The sequence below is a fragment of the Neoarius graeffei genome, chromosome 10 (genome assembly GCF_027579695.1).
Source record: "Neoarius graeffei isolate fNeoGra1 chromosome 10, fNeoGra1.pri, whole genome shotgun sequence".
Classification (NCBI taxonomy): domain Eukaryota; kingdom Metazoa; phylum Chordata; class Actinopteri; order Siluriformes; family Ariidae; genus Neoarius; species Neoarius graeffei.
Window position 1 is genome coordinate 73,892,101 of NC_083578.1, and position 17,048 is coordinate 73,909,148.

General features: G+C 43.9%; 1 long non-coding RNA gene across 1 annotated transcript; it reads left to right on the plus strand.

The window, feature by feature from the left end:
- The first annotated feature begins 13,104 nt into the window (after positions 1–13,104).
- LOC132892598 (uncharacterized) lies at positions 13,105–15,952 on the plus strand. Its single transcript, XR_009655466.1, has 7 exons — positions 13,105–13,190; positions 13,403–13,456; positions 13,569–13,618; positions 13,699–13,768; positions 13,903–13,937; positions 15,675–15,755; positions 15,859–15,952. It is a non-coding gene; the product is annotated as an uncharacterized LOC132892598 (long non-coding RNA).
- The last annotated feature ends 1,096 nt before the right edge of the window (positions 15,953–17,048 follow it).

Genomic DNA, 17,048 nt, shown 5'->3' on the forward strand with positions numbered 1-17,048 from the left:
AATAAATTAATTCATTCATCTTCAGTAACTGCTTCATCCTGGTCAGGGATCAGATGGATCATGAGCCCAACCTTGGGAACATTGAGCATAAGGCAGGAATACACAAGTCACTAGTCCAACACAGGATAATTGTCAGGATAACAGTTATAACAACAAACACAGGATAATTGATAACCAGTCATGTTTTCGGACTGTGGAAGGAAACCGGAGAACCCGGAGGAAACCGACGCTGACACTGGGAGCACATGATACACCACACAGACAGTAACCAAAGCTCAGGATCGAACCTGGGGCCATGGAGCAGTGAGGTGGCAACACTACTCACTGTCTAGAATCTGTCTATATACAGTATATTTACACCAGATCTGCAATAAATAGCCAGAAATTCTCCCCAAAATAGTTCCATTTCTACCATCAGAAATTGCACCAATTATTAACACATTTGACAATGATTTTATGATTAGTACATACAACCCTGATTCCAAAAAAGTTGGGACAAAGTACAAATTGTAAATAAAAACGGAATGCAATGATGTGGAAGTTTCAAAATTCCATATTTTATTCAGAATAGAACATAGATGACATATCAAATGTTTAAACTGAGGAAATGTATCATTTAAAGAGAAAAATTAGGTGATTTTAAATTTCATGACAACAACACATCTCAAAAAAGTTGGGACAAGGCTATGTTTACCACTGTGAGACATCCCCTTTTCTCTTTACAACAGTCTGTAAATGTCTGGGGACTGAGGAGACAAGTTGCTCAAGTTTAGGGTTAGGAATGTTAACCCATTCTTGTCTAATGTAGGATTCTAGTTGCTCAACTGTCTTAGGTCTTTTTTGTCGTATCTTCCGTTTTATGATGCACCAAATGTTTTCTATGGGTGAAAGATCTGGACTGCAGGCTGGCCAGTTCAGTACCCGGACCCTTCTTCTACGCAGCCATGATGCTGTAATTGATGTAGTATGTGGTTTGGCATTGTCATGTTGGAAAATGCAAGGTCTTCCCTGAAAGAGATGTCATCTGGATAGGAGCATATGTTGCTCTAGAACCTGGATATACCTTTCAGCATTGATGGTGTCTTTCCAGATGTGTAAGCTGCCCATGCTACATGCGCTAATACAACGCCATACCATCAGGGATGCAGGCTTCTGAACTGAGCGCTGATAACAACTTGGGTCGTCCTTCTCCTCTTTAGTCCGAATGACACGGCATCCCTGATTTCCATAAAGAACTTCAAATTTTGATTCGTCTGACCACAGAACAGTTTTCCACTTTGCCACAGTCCATTTTAAATGAGCCTTGGCCCAGAGAAGACGTCTGCGCTTTTGGATCATGTTTAGATACGGCTTCTTCTTTGAACTATAGAGTTTTAGCTGGCAACAGCGGATGGCACAGTGAATTGTGTTCACAGATAATGTTCTCTGGAAATATTCCTGAGCCCATTTTGTGATTTCCAATACAGAAGCATGCCTGTATGTGATGCAGTGCCGTCTAAGGGCCCGAAGATCACGGGCACCCAGTATGGTTTTATGGCCTTGACCCTTATGCACAGAGATTCTTCCAGATTCTCTGAATCTTTTGATATTATGCACTGTAGATGATATGTTCAAACACTTTGCAATTTTACACTGTCGAACTCCTTTCTGATATTGCTCCACTATTTGTCGGCGCAGAATTAGGGGGATTGGTGATCCTCTTCCCATCTTTACTTCTGAGAGCCGCTGCCACTCCAAGATGCTCTTTTTATACCCAGTCATGTTAATGATCTATTGCCAATTGACCTAATGAGTTGCAATTTGGTTCTCCAGCTGTTCCTTTTTTGTACCTTTAACTTTTCCAGCCTCTTATTGCCCCGTCTCAACTTTTTTGAGATGTGTTGCTGTCATGAAATTTCAAATGAGCCAATATTTGGCATGAAATTTCAAAATGTCTCACTTTTGACATTTGATATGCTGTCTATGTTCTATTGTGAATACAATATCAGTTTCTGAGATTTGTAAATTATTGCATTCCGTTTATTTACAATTTGTACTTTGTCCCAACTTTTTTGGAATCAGGGTTGTAAATCAATGGCATTTGAATTCCCAACAAGACTGAGAAAAAGGTTCTCTCAATAGTGGGTCTGCAAACAGTGGTGGCACGGTAGTGTAGTAGTTAGTGCTGTCACCTCACAGCAAGAAGGTTCTGAGTTCGAGCCCAGTGGCCGACGGGGCTGGGTGCAGTTTGCATGTTCTCCCTGTGCCTATGTGGATTTCCCCCACAGTCCAGAGTTAACATGGGGTAGCCATGGCCTGTGGTTGGGCTGAAGTGCCCTTGAGCAAGGCACCTAACCCACAACTGTTCCCTGGGTGCTGTAGCATAGCTGCCCACTGCTGCGTGTGTGTGCTCATTGCTCACTTGTGTGTGTATGTGTGTGTGTGTGTGTGTGTGTTCATTGCTTCAGGTGGGTTAAATGCAGAGGTTAAATTTCGCTGTGTGCTCAAGTCTGTGCTTCAGTGTAGGTGTGACAAATAAAGGCTGCTTGGCTTCTTCTTAAATAACTGAATAGATGCAGTAGACTGGGTCAAAAATATATACGTACACATGACCAGGTCATATTCTACAGGGTATACATTGAACAAGAACATTTCTAAACTAGTCTTCCTTTCTTATTACTTTTCTCTGGCTGTATTTCTGACTGTAATAAAGTGTATTCATTGAAACTGAGCTAAAACTGCTTTATGCACAAGCATAAGCATTATTTAGTGCTTTATGGGCACTGAAGACAGACAATGATGTCACATCGTAACACAAAAAAATTGACAGTGACTTCATTCTACCTTGGAAAAAACTATGCAACAAATATGGGGCCTTTTCTATGCTTAATATAGTTAATGTGCCGCCACTTTCCCTCCCATGAACACAGAGCATCACTCAACATCACTGAGATGAACAAATAAGACACTACAGAATGGTGACATTCATCAGTTGTTCATTTGGTACTGTGATCAGGAAATGTCGTCCCACATACATACAGACACATACAGTTGACTGGACAAGGGTATAATTAATTTCGTGGGAGATTTTTTTTTCTTCTTCAATGCAGGGCAATTACACTGCAATCAGTCATTCACATCAAGTGTTTCTTTCTCACTTACTTACACACTCACTTCCATATGCAGTCTGCATCACAGTTTTGGTCATTACACCAGTCATCCTGTGTATGTGTGTGTTCATGCATGTGTGTGTCCACAATCTGTTTTTAGTAATCAACGCTGAGAAGGTCATTTTCCATAATGGCTCTCTGAGCGAGCAGGGAGGTTGGTGTAATCATCTGTAAACAAATCATTTGCAGGCTTGATGAGCTGAGCAGGTGGTTATACCCTGATCCTGGACACACAACAATACATAGGTAATATTTTTACAAAGTAATTTTGAGTACTTGTCTCAAAACAAACCTGAATTATTGGATCATATGTTCATTTTGTTAACTGAACACTCTAATCATAATGTAGCAGCAACTATCATTACCATGATTGTTAGGCTCAGTGAATACTAGGTGGTTCGCATCTCGGTGCATACTGCATCATAATTAAAATCAAAGGTATGTAACCCCAACACTTTGCCACTAGTATACTGTATACAGTACCAGTCAGGAGTTTGGACACACCTTTCATCATTTTTTTCTGTAATTTGTCTATTTTCTTCTTTGTAGAACAATACTGGGGTGGCACAGTAGTGTAGTGGTTAGCACTGTCTCCTCACAGCAAGAAGGTTCTGGGTTCGAGCGTAGCGGCCAATGGGGGCCTTTCTGTTTGGAGTTTGCATGTTCTTCCGTGTCCCCAGAGTACCTCCAGGTGCTCAGGTTTCCCCCACAGTACAAAAAGGCATGCAGTTAGGTTAACATGGGGCAGCCATGGCCTGAAGGTTGGGCTGAAGTGCCCTTGAGCAAAGCATCTAACCCCCAACTGCTCCCTGGGCACTGTAGCATAGCTGCCCACTGCTTTGGGTATATGTGTGTGCTCATTGCTCATTTGTGTGTGCATGTGTGTGTTCTCTGCTTCAGATGGGTTAAATGCAGAGGTTAAATTTCACTGTGTGCTTAAGTCTGTGCTTGAGTGTACATGTAACAGAGAAAGGCTTCTTGGCTTGGCCCCTTAAATAATTTCTTGATGAGGGATTTGTTTTTCTCTGAATAAAATTATTTCAGTTAAAGGTTGGATTTTTTTTCTCGTTTTTTCAGTGTGAGATGAAGCTACTTCACCAAAAGGTGGATTTTTTTTTAATTTACTAATCTTTACAAGGGTTGCCAAAACTCGTAGAGGACACTGTACGTGTTTCTTTGCCGAACTGTTGCTGCAATTGTATAGGATGTCTCTGTATGCTGTAGCATTGCAGTTTCCATTCACTGGAACTAAGAAGCCTAAACCTGTTCCAGCATGACAGTGTCCCTCTGCACAAAGTGAGGTCCATGAAGGCATGGTTTACCAAGGTTGTAGTGAAAGAACTTGAGTGGCCTGCACAGAACCTTGACCTCAACCCCACTAAACACCTTTGGGATGAATTGGTTACGACTGCACTCCTCAACTGATATTAGTATCTGAGCTTACTAAAGTTCTTCCCCCAAATCCCCCCAAATCCCCATAGCCACACTCCAAAATCTGGTACAAAGCTTTCCCAGAAGAGTGGAGGTTATTATAACTGCAAAGGGGGAATAAATCTGGAATGGGATTTTCAAAAGGCACATACAGGTGTGATGGTCCGGTGTCACCAGACCTTTGGCCATACAGGATACCCAAAAGATAGAAGTAAAACCTACTCTGGAATTGTGACTGGGGGGAAGCATCTGAGGAATGGGTTACCTGGGGAAGTGGCAGCAGGGAGTAACAGTTAGCTAAGAAATGAAGCACTATCTAAAGGTTTAAAAAAGGTGTGGGGATAATTTTTCCTCCTCCTTATCCTCTCACATCTAGTCTGCACCATTTAGTGATATACTACTGGACTTCTAAACTTAAAGCATAATGAGATGTTTCAGTGATGGTGGTATCTTTCTGCTATTTTCCTCTAAATAGTCACTGACCTCCTATGACCCCATACATTTCTGTAACCAGGTGCTGCTTCAGAGGCCAGTCCATTAGCATGGATATTTATCATCCAGGACTTCCTCCATTTTCCCTTTTCTCATCTGGCAAACACTACAGGAGTGTGATGGCGAAACACCAGCCACTTAACATTATCTTCCCACAAGTTGTTATGATTCTACACTGAGGAAACTAAGTCAGGGCTGTCAAACTCATTTTATACGTGGAGCTAAATATGAATACATTTTTTAAAACATAGTGTTTGAAACAAATACAGATACAAATATGAATAGGAAGTGCACTTTTTTTTTAAGAAAGCTTCACATTGAGACAAGATCTGGGATCCTGCAGAATGAAAGTAAAAAGGTTTGTATTTTCATGCTGTGTTGAAAGGTGCTGAGTATTTATTTACCCTGATTGTGTATAGAAAATGCATCCATCCATCCATCCATCCATCCATCCATCCATTTTCTGCCACTTATCCAGGTCCGGGTCGTGGGGGGGTAGCAGCCTAAGCAGAGCAGCCCAGACTTCCCTCTCTCCAGCCACCTCCACCAGCACTTCCAGGGGAATATCGAGGCATTCCCAGGCCAGCCAAGAGATGTACTCTCTCCAGCGTGTCCTGGGTCTGCCCTGGGGTCTCCTCCCGGTGGGGCATGCCCAGAGAACCTCCCCTGGGAGGCATCCAGGGGACATCCTAACAAGGTGCCTGAACCACCTCAGCTGACTCCTTTCAATGTGGAGGAGCAGCAGTTCTACTCTGAGGCTCTCCCAAATAACCAAGCTTCTCACCCTTTCTCTAGGCCCAGCCACCCTGTGGGGAAAACTCATTTCGACCGCTTGTATCCACAATCTCATTCTTTCGGTCACTACCCATTGGCCGGGCCTAACCAAAATGAGCAACACGGAACGAATCTCTTGTGAACCCACCACCCACAGGAGGTGCCATAAGGGTCCGGTGCATTGTGGATCGGGTGGCAGCCAAAGGCGGAGGCCCTGGCGTACTGATCCCCAACTGACAAAACTGGCTTTTGGGACATGGAATATCACCTCTCTGGTGGGGAAGGAGCCTGAGCTTGTGCATGAGGTTGAGAGGTACCGACTAGATATAGTTTGGGCTCTGGAACCAATTTCCTGGAGAGGGGTTGGACTCTCTTCCATGCTGGAGTTGCCAAGGGTGAGCGGTGCTGGGCAGGGATGGGGCTATTGGTCGCCCCCCAGTTTGGCGCACCAACATCGGCAGTCTCCCCAGTAAACAAGTTTCCCTGCGCCTTCGGGTCGGGGAATGGTCTCTGACTGTCATTTGCGCTTATGCACCAAATGGTAGTTCAGAGTACCCAGCCTTCTTGGAGTCCTTGAGTGGAGTGCTCGACAGTGCACCATGAGGGGACTCCATTGTTTTACTGGGGGACTCCAATGCTCATGTGGGCAATGACAGTGAGACCTGGAGGGGTGTGATTGGGAGGAACAGCCTGCTCGATCTGAACCCAAGCAGTGTTCTGTTGTTGGACTTTTGTGCCATGCATGGTTTGGCCATAATGAACACCATGTTCGAGCATAAGGGTGTCCATAAGTGCACGAGGACACCCTAAGCCGTAGATCCATGATTGACTTTATAGTCGTTTCATCTGATCTGCAACCATATGTTTTGGACACTCGGATGAAGAGAGGAGCAGAGCTGTCAATGGATCACAACCTGGTGGTGAGCTGGATCAGATGTTGGGGGAGGAGGCCAGACAGACCTGGTAGGCCCAAACGTGTAGTGAGAGTATGCTGGGAACGTCTGGCAGAGGCTCCCATCCATCGGCGCTTCAACTGCATACCGGGGGAGGATGGGGACATTGAGTCTGAGTGGACCATGTTCTGTACCTCCATTGCTGAGGCGGCTGTGCGGAGTTGCGGCTGTAAGGTCATTGGTGCCTATCGTGGCGGTAATCCCCGAACCCAGTGGTGGACACCTGCGGGTTCGGGGATTATTCCGAACATTGCGTGGAGGTCGGGGACAGTGCCTCTGGATTGGCAGACTGGGGTGATGGTCCCCCTTTTTAAGAAGGGGGACCAGAAAGTGTGCTCCAGCTATAGGGGGATCACACTTCTCAGCCTTCCCTGGAAAGCCTATGCTGGGGTGCTGGAGAGGAGAGTCCGGTCGATAGTTGAACCTCAGATTCAGGAGGAACAATGAGGTTTTCATCCTGGTCATGGAGCACTGGACCAGCTCTTTACCCTTGCAAGGGTACTGGAGGGTGCATGGGAGTTTGCCCAACTGGTCTACATGTGTTTTGTGGACCTGGAAAAGGCTTACAACTGTGTCCCTCTGTGTGCCGTGTGTGTGGGGGGGTGCGCTTCAGGAGTATGGGGTTTGGGGCCCACTACTGCAAGCCATTCGGATCCTGTATGACCAGAGCAAGAGTTTGGTTCGCATTGCTGGCAGTAAGTCGGACTTGTTCCCAGTGCATGTGGGACTCCGCCAGGGCTGCCCTTTGTCACCAGTTCTGTTCATGACTTTTATGGACAGAATTTCTAGGCTCAGCCAAGGGGCGGAGGGTGTCTGATTTGATGGCATCAGGATCGAGTCTCTGCTGGCTTAATCAATCTGTGACCTACAGCATGCACTGGGATGGTTTGCAGCCGAGTGTGAAGCGGCTGGGATGAGGATCAGTACCTCCAAGTCCATGGCCATGGTGCTCAGCCGGAAATGGGTGGAGTGCCTACTTCAGGTCAGGGGGAGTCGTTACCTCCAAGTGGAGGAGTTTAAGTATCTCGGGGTCTTGTTCATGAGTGTTCTGTATAGAAAAATAAACATCAAATTCTCTGCAACTAAAAATTCCAGCTTACTTAATAAGAGTATATATTTAGACTTTTTAGGAAATGCCAAGATAACTTCCAGGAGCAATTAATGTTATTGTAAAGTGATAGAACAAAAGAAAGCTGTCATGAGTTAATAATTGGTAGTGTGATTAATATACTGATCATGTGATGTTATAACTTCAAGTTAATGACAACTAATCACCAATCACATAGCAAACATGTCAAGTTTCATCAGAGTGCTTTGTTGATAGAGTTTGAACTCTGAGAGAAATTTTATGCATCACTTCATAATGGTCATAAGTTTAAACTATGCATTGTTCTAAAAATGCCATAGTATCATAACTTCCTATACTGAATTTTTCTAAAAGTTATTGTCCATTAAATTAGTCAGGCCTCAAGTTCAGGTTGTTTACTCAATAATAATTGTCATTTTCTTGCATCAGAACAAATGTCTGAGGTTAGAAAAAGACAAAGATGCTGAACATACTATTATGGTTCACTGACAGTGGAACATCTTGGAGATTAAGTTTAATAATCATGTTATGCTTATATCACGCCCAAGATGGACCTTTTGTCCTGATAGACTAAGTTCTATGTGCACATATTGGTCTTAAGACTTTGTGATAACCTTGAGTAAGAGTTAGTTTAAGAACCTTAACCTTCAACTCAATTGAATCTTGCATTCAGCAAATGTGTAAAAAAAAAAATCACAAGGTTATTTTTTTTTCCATGTTATATTCAAATAAATGGGGTGTGGTTAGCTCACAGCTTCAGGCCAAAGCAACAGCACCAGAACAGCTCTGAATCTGTGTTGCAATTTATCGACTTTTTTCAACATTTCAGAGCCATAGCGACCTCTGGTGAGAATTTTTTGGTAACACTGCACTGAATCTATATAAAATGGATAAAGTCTACACACCCCTGTTAAAATAGCAAGTTTTTTAATGTTAAAAAACCCCCAAAATAAATCATGTCAGAGCTTTTGCCACACTCAATGTGAATGTATAAAAATTAAGTAAAAAACAATCAGCAGCATTAATCCATCTGTCCATCCATCCGTCTATCCATTATCTAAACCGCTTATCCATCAGGATCGCTGGGGAAACTGGAGCCATTCCCAGCTGACTTTGGGCAAAAGGCAGAGTCCACCCTGTAAGCAGTGAGGTCTCATCTCATCTCATTATCTCTAGCCATCCTGTTCTACAGGGTTGCAGGCAAGCTGGAGCCTATCCCAGCTGACTACGGATGAAAGGCGGGGTACACCCTGGACAAGTCGCCAGGTCATCACAGGGCTGACACATAGACAACCATTCACACTCACATTCACACCTACGGTCAATTTAGAGTCACCAGTTAACCTAACCTGCATGTCTTTGGACTGTGGGGGAAACCAGAGCACCCGGAGGAAACCCACGCGGACACGGGGAGAACATGCAAACTCCGCACAGAAAGGCCCTCGCCGGCCATGGGGCTCGAACCCGGACCTTCTTGCTGTGAGGCGACAGCGCTAACCACTACACCACCGTGCTGCCCCGTGAGCAGTGAGGTGATACTGATTTTAGGTCTTCTACAATTTGGTCAGTAAAATTATTGAAAATCTTTTCTTTGTACTTTTGTCAGTTAAATAAAGGTTCACACGAATTAACAAAATTTAGTTTTTATTGCATTATGGAAAATATCCCAACTTCTCTGGAAATGGGGTTGTAGTAATAATAATAATAATAATAATAATAATAATAATCTGGTAGCTGTAAATATTTTAAAATATACAGGTTGAAGTAGGATGAGTGAACAATTTTGACTGAATAAATACTTTTGCTTCATTAATTTGTTTAATCGCATGAAGTCTTTTCCCTCTGGATAATTGGAAGGGGGCGGCACCCTAGTGCCCCCTAGTGACCAGCCGCCACCACTCTTACTGTGATGTTTTGAAACTTTGTGTTTGAACTGAGCACTGTTGCCTCACAGCAAGAAGGTCCGGGTTCGAGCCCAGCGGCCGACAGGGGCCTTTCTGTGTGGAGTTTGCATGTTCTCCCCGTGTCTGCGTGGATTTCCTCCAGGTGCTCTGGTTTCCCCCACAGTCCAAAGACATGCAGGTTAGGATAATTGGTGGCTCTCAATTGATCGTAGGTGTGAATGTGAGTGTGAACGGTTGTTTGACTCTGTGTCAGCCCTGCGATGACCTAGCGAAGTGTCCAGGGTGTACCCCGCTTCTCGCCCATAGTCAGCTGGGATAGGCTCCAGCTTGTCTGCGACCCTGTACAGGACAAGCGGCTACAGATAATGGATGGATGTTTGAACTGTTTCCATGGTAACAACTGCGTTTTATCCAATAGTTTTAAACCCAAACTCCGCATCGACTTTCTGCTTCGCAACGGATCAACAGCGTGTATCTGAGCCCTACAAAAAGTGACTTCGGACAAAGAAAGCGATGGATTTCCACAGATTTGTGCCCCATGCGAAGAGCTGGACTTTGCCTAAGATCGCCTGTGCTGTAGCTCTGCTCGGACTGTCTGCCGGCGCGGGTTACTACATTTACCACCACCTGCAGAGAGGAAGCGGTCCTCATGACCACACCCACACTCCGCCTCCGACTCACAGTAGGAGCACTTTTAGCCGCTCAGGGGACTTTACTGTCTTAATGTTTTTACAATAAATCAGGTTTTAGTCACACGGTGTGTTAGAGTCCAGTCTGATGTTGTCTTTTTTATTTGATTTATTTGGTTAAAATGCAGTACATACAAAATACAGTATGAACATGGCATAAAAACCAGAATTACACAAAAGTGTAAACACTTGTTTCCATTGTGGTCCCAGAGACTTATCACAGACAGCCATGATTTACCATACTAAGTAAATACCCAAAATATAATCTCATCTCATCTCATTATCTCTAGCTGCTTTATCCTGTTCTACAGGGTCGCAGGCAAGCTGGAGCCTATCCCAGCTGACTACGGGCGAAAGGCGGGGTACACCCTGGACAAGTCGGCAGGTCATCACAGGGCTGACACATAGACACAGACAACCATTCACACTCACATTCGCACCTACGGTCAATTTAGAGTCACCAGTTAACCTAACCTGCATGTCTTTGGACTGTGGGGGGAAACCGGAGCACCCGGAGGAAACCCACGCGGACACCGGGAGAACATGCAAACTCCACACAGAAAGGCCCTCGCTGGCCATGGGGCTCGAACCCGGACCTTCTTGCTGTGAGGCGACAGCGCTAACCACTACACCACTGTGCCGCCCCAATAATAATAATAATAATATGGTAACAAAAAGGACATAGCATTAGAGTGAAAACTAGAATGAATATACAAGAAGAAAACATAACTAGTGAATAATAACACAGACCACAATGGAAGCTAATAGCAAAGAAAAGTGTTTCTCTCCTGGTGTGATATCTGATTAAAATAAAGACTTTTTACAGCTTTCTTAAAATTAGACAGATCTTGTATGTAATGTAACTCTGAAGGAAGACTGTTCCATCCCTGAATACCAGTGTAAAGGAAACTAGATTTACCAAAAGACTTAACCCTAAGTATCTACAAGGATGATGCACTATCCTTGCAGATACCAGAGTCTAGCGGCTTTATCTCACTAATACCGCTCTAACAAACTTCACTACTGGTTTAAATTACACAATAAATACTTCAATTGCACAATAAATGCTTCAGTTTACTTCCACGATATAATATTTATGCATTAGCGGATCAGTTTTAACAACCCTGGCTACCGGTTGACCCTAAATCATGCTTAGCCTAGTGATTAGCCAGCTAGCACTAACGAGCTTTGCTACTGATTGAAGTTGTACAGTGTAATAGTTGGACTCATGTTATCTACCCAGAGAACTTGTCCATTTGTTGTAAATATTACACAGTGTAATGTTAGATTAATGTAATAGCCTGCTGGTGAGCTGGCTACTGGTTTAAATTACACACTAAAATTCTTAACCGAGCTGGTTGTTAATTAGCTTCGCTAATATATCACAAATCAGTAATGACTGTAAAACTAGTTAGCTTGTTAGCAAGCATGGCTACTCATTTTCGTATCTAACTTGACACAATGTAATATTTATCCTTCTGTTACTGACTAAATAATAAACTTGATTATTGGTTTTAAATGTAGGCTACAGTAGAAAATGAGTTGTAAGTGAAGTTGTAATTCTGAGTCTTACGTCCATCCATCCATTATCTGTAGCTGCTTATCCTGTTCTACAGGGTCGCAGGCAAGCTGGAGCCTATCCCAGCTGACTGTGTGAGAGGCAGGGTACACCCTGGATAAGTCGCCAGGTCATCACAGGGCTGACACAGAGACAAACAACCATTCACATCTACGGTCAATTTAGAGCCACCAATTAACCTAACCTGCATGTCTTTGGACTGTGGGGGAAACCAGAGCACCTGGAGGAAACCCATGCAAACTCCTCACAGAAAGGCCCTTGTCAGCTGCTGGGCTCAAACCCAGGACCTTCTTGCTGTGAGGCAACAGTGCTAACCACTACACCACCATGCCGCTGAGTCTTATGTCATAGAACTAATTTATTGCAGAGCCTGTGGATGTGCTGGAAGAAGCATCAGATCCACCTTCTGTCCTCCAGGTATGTGTCACTTGGAGTTATATTCTCACTACGTCTGAAATGTGTGGGCTGCTTTAGTCTGTGTGTGCGTGCGTTCAGACTGTTGAACCAAACCTGCAGCTGCTGCCCACTGAACCTCACCAAGAACCTTCTTCAGCTGTCGTTCTGGTAACCAAACCTTTCATTTATTTCCTAAAGATGATCACTGGATTTTTTCCAAAGTTGTTGTTGTTATTGTAAGGAACGTGACAATGTTCGATGTGTTCGTATGAAACTGCTGTGATGATAAGCACTTATGATCTTTGTGCTCTGCTTTTCACAGTCCCGTGCTGGTGAGCTGAATGACACCTGCCGCGATACTCAGTTCCTCTCGGCAGGCTCGACAGACAACTCCCAGTCTGAGCTATTCTTCAGTGCTGCAGCTGAGATACAAACACACACCCTTAGCATTAATGATTATTTATTAGATGAACATTTTTGCAAAATTGATCTTGAGTTTCAGCTAATTGTTATTTGCAGGGATTCCCTGATCATACCATCACTGAGGACTGCTTCGCTGACATACAGGTACGGGATTTTTTGTTGTAGCATCACAAAACTTTTGTTAATTTGCAGTGACATATTTTTTTCACTTCAAATTTGTCTCTTTAGGGTTTATCTGGGATGGTTACAGAATTGACTTTCTGTAACCCGGTAGAGACATCTGTCATCGTGCCCCTTGAGTACTGTCTGTGTGGTAAATTTATTACATTGTCATGATGTGTTTATTGGAGATGGTACCTTGGGGAAGTTTGTCCAGTGTACATTTGTCTGCGGTGTCTATATATGGGTTTTTTTTTTTGGGGGGGGGGGGGGTTTAATTATTAATAGTATACTTTGAAAAACATGATCTACACTTATCTGCATGGGGGTGCAGATGATCAGGTGTACACCTTCACCTGGTTGCAGGAGCACAGTCAGTTCTCTCTTCGCAGTGAGTCAGAGAGGCAGCCAGACTCTGAGGTAATTCCGTGTTTCAGACCTGATGTGTAACGACATATGCTGCTGTTCCCCTGAATGGGATGCTGTAAAATTCACTATGATTTTAATGATTCATTGCTAATTTGACTTGCAGGAGAGTGAGGAGAGACTTACCCCAGAGGACATGGAGGTGCCCTTTATGAGGTACAATCCTCTTCACTATTTAATGGTGTAATGTCTGTTTAACATTCACTAACCATTTACTTACACCTCTTGTTTCTTAGTGACCATATTGCAGACAGAGGGGTGACTAACATTGGCCTCAAGCTGTATGCTCTCCGTCATGCCTTCTCTGTGAGTGGAACCTTTGTTTAGCTGCTTTTATTGTGCAGGCAGATTACATTTGCTTTAACTTGCATTGTGTGCTGTCTTCTATTCAGACTCTGCTTGCCAGCAACTGCAACCAAGGTTTTTTCTTTTTGGTACAGGACATTGTGATGCAGTTGGCAGCAGCTAACAACAGGTGACTTCAGAGTGATGAGAGACACTTTCATTTTTTTGTATGCAGTATACTTTCAATGCATGTTTTAATGTGTGTGTGTGATGTAATATAACTAGACTAACACATTTTCCTTTTTATAATAATCACAGCCTGCGAAGAATTACAGACATGCTTAGGACAAAGAAAAATAAAATATGCATGTGGAAGGTGGCTCTTGGCTATGCAATATTTGGAAATGTGACCCATGTAGTACATCATCTGTGCGTCTTTAGTGGAGTACTGAACATGCTTAGGCTTACATACTGCTTGTTTTTAGGGTTTTAAATGAGTAGACACATTGAACACCATGGCCAAAATGAATCACAGATATTTGTAAATTTTTCACAGAATGTAGTTGGTGTGAAGCTGGCCTATCACTACGTTCACACTGCAGGCTGAAGTGACTCAAATCCGATGTTTTCGCCCATATGTGACCTGTATCCGATCTTTTATTGACAGTATGAACGACACAGATCAGATTTTTTCAAATCCGACCCAGGCCGTTTGGATATGTGGTCCTAATTCCGATTCCTATCCGATCTTTTCATATGCGACTTCAGTCTGAACCGCCAGGTCGCATTCATCCGACTTACACGTCATCAGCAAGCCACAAACGTCACTATTCTGCGCTGAAGTAGGCGGCGGGTCTCTCAAAAAAAGTTACAACAACATGGCGCATGACATCAATGCGACTCCGCACCCACACGTTCCTTTGAACGGAGGTTGCAGTCACTACCCCGCAGAACGCCTGAGCCAAAACCCTTGCCCTCTTCCTTCTCAACCTCCTCCTTAACATCAGGCTATTGTGCATGTTCTGGCTCCGTCGCAACAACAACTGCATCATCGCCAGGTACTCCATGCTGGCTACTGTCATACACAGGAAACTTTAGGTTACTAACCGTAAACACTGGCCATGCTCACTGCGTGTGATGTCGTCGTATCCTGCAATGCGCATGCGGAACACTTTTAGGTCGCTTTTCGTTCATACTGAGGATCACATACAAGTCGCATATATTTGTTAATGTGAACGACCTCACAAAAAAATCGGATTTCACAAAAAAATCGGAATTGAGCATTAAGCCTTGTAGTGTGAATGTAGTGTATGAGTCTCTGATCGAGTTCCTGAGAAGGCTGTCTAATCAGCACTCGATTATCACAGAGCTCTTCAGTGTCAAGGTAAGCCTGCAAATGCCCATGTAAAATGACAGATTTTCATCTCATTATCTCTAGCCACTTTATCCTGTTCTATAGGGTCGAATATAATTTTTGATGTAGAAAACAGGACTCCAATCTCATCTCATCATCTCTAGCCGCTTTATCCTGTTCTACAGGGTCGCAGCCAAGCTGGAGCCTATCCCAGCTGACTACAGGCGAAAGGCGGGGTACACCCTGGACAAGTCGCCAGGTCATCACAGGGCTGACACATAGACACAGACAACCATTCACACTCACATTCACACCTACGGTCAATTTAGAGTCACCAGTTAACCTAACCTGCATGTCTTTGGACTGTGGGGGAAACCGGAGCACCCGGAGGAAACCCACGCGGACACGGGGAGAACATGCAAACTCTGCACAGAAAGGCCCTCATCGGCCGCTGGGCTCGAACCCAGACCTTCTTGCTGTGAGGCGACAGCGCTAACCACTACACCACCGTGCCACCCCTCAGGACTCCAATATGTAAAGAAAATCTTTTTGTAACTTTTCTCCTCTGTGCAGCTGCGCCATTACAACTTCTTTGATGTGTTTTGTGAGCTGCTTCTCTTCAGATGCATCAACAGCAACTCACCTCCTAACGCAGTAAGCGTCTTATCAGGAGATTTAAAAGTGAATGTAGTTTTAGAACATGAGCTGTTTTATCTCATTTTGTTTTCCCTTATTTATTACCCTGATATTTCTAAAGTTTGAGGGAGGATTCTTAGAACGCCTGTTTGCACTCATCAACATGTGGAACGTGGACGTGTGGGAGCCTGCAGCAGAGCGTTACTTCTCAGTGCTTGTTGTAAGTGTCGAATATCATCTGATGCCACAATACACAAAATTCTCAGCATTGTATCTCTAACTCAGTGGTGGACGTGTGTGTGATTTGTCAATAGGATTACCTCAGAGCTTTCTGAAGCACTGTTTTCTCAGCCCCTGGAGCTCTACGCCAACCCAGCAGCCTTAGCTAGAGCAGTTTTATATCTCCTCAGGCAGCATGTCTCCAAGCTGATGATGGTTAATTTGGAGAGGCTTTGAGCAAGGTAATTCCCTACACCCCAACCCCCATTCCTCTTCATGCTTTTATTTCTTTTAATTTTTGCTTGATATTCTGGAACATTTATTAATTCCTGCTAACTTTTTTGGCATTAATAAGGCAAAAAAAAAAAAAAGTTACCAGATCAGCAATTATGGGTTTTTTCTTTTAATAACACATTTGTAAACCTGTTCATAATTAGGCTTAATTTAGTTGTCTGCCCTATATGAGCTCCTGTAGAAGATTTGCTACTATAGGAGATGTATTATTTTAGAACATAGAATAAGTACATACAAATTTCCTGTCATTTTCATATTTTATTTTCTCTCACTACTTTGCTCAAGCTCTCCACAAGTAAGTATATATTTTATTTATTATTAACTTGGTATTAAAAATGACTTTTCTTCCCTTCATTAAAAGGTTTGCACCCAGACCCGAGGACTGAAGGACCAGCGCGACATCCCTCTATCCTCCTCAATCCCTTTCACTCTTCTTATCAACAGGCCATCCATCCATCATCTGTAGCCACTTATCCTGTACAAGGTTGTGGGCAAGCTGACTATGAGCGAGAGGCGGGGTACACCCTGGACAAGTCACCAGATCATCGCAGAGCTGACAAACACAGCCATTCACACCTACGGTCAATTTAGTGTCACCAGTTAGCCTAACTTGCATGCCTTTGGACGGTGGGGGAAACTACCTCTGGTTTCCCAGAGGAAACCCACGCAGACACTGGGAGAACATGCAAACTCCACACAGAAAGGCCCTTGTCGGCCACTGGGCTCGAACCCAAGACCTTCTTGCTGTGAGGCGACAGCGCTAACCACTACACTACCATGCCGCCTATCAACAGGCTA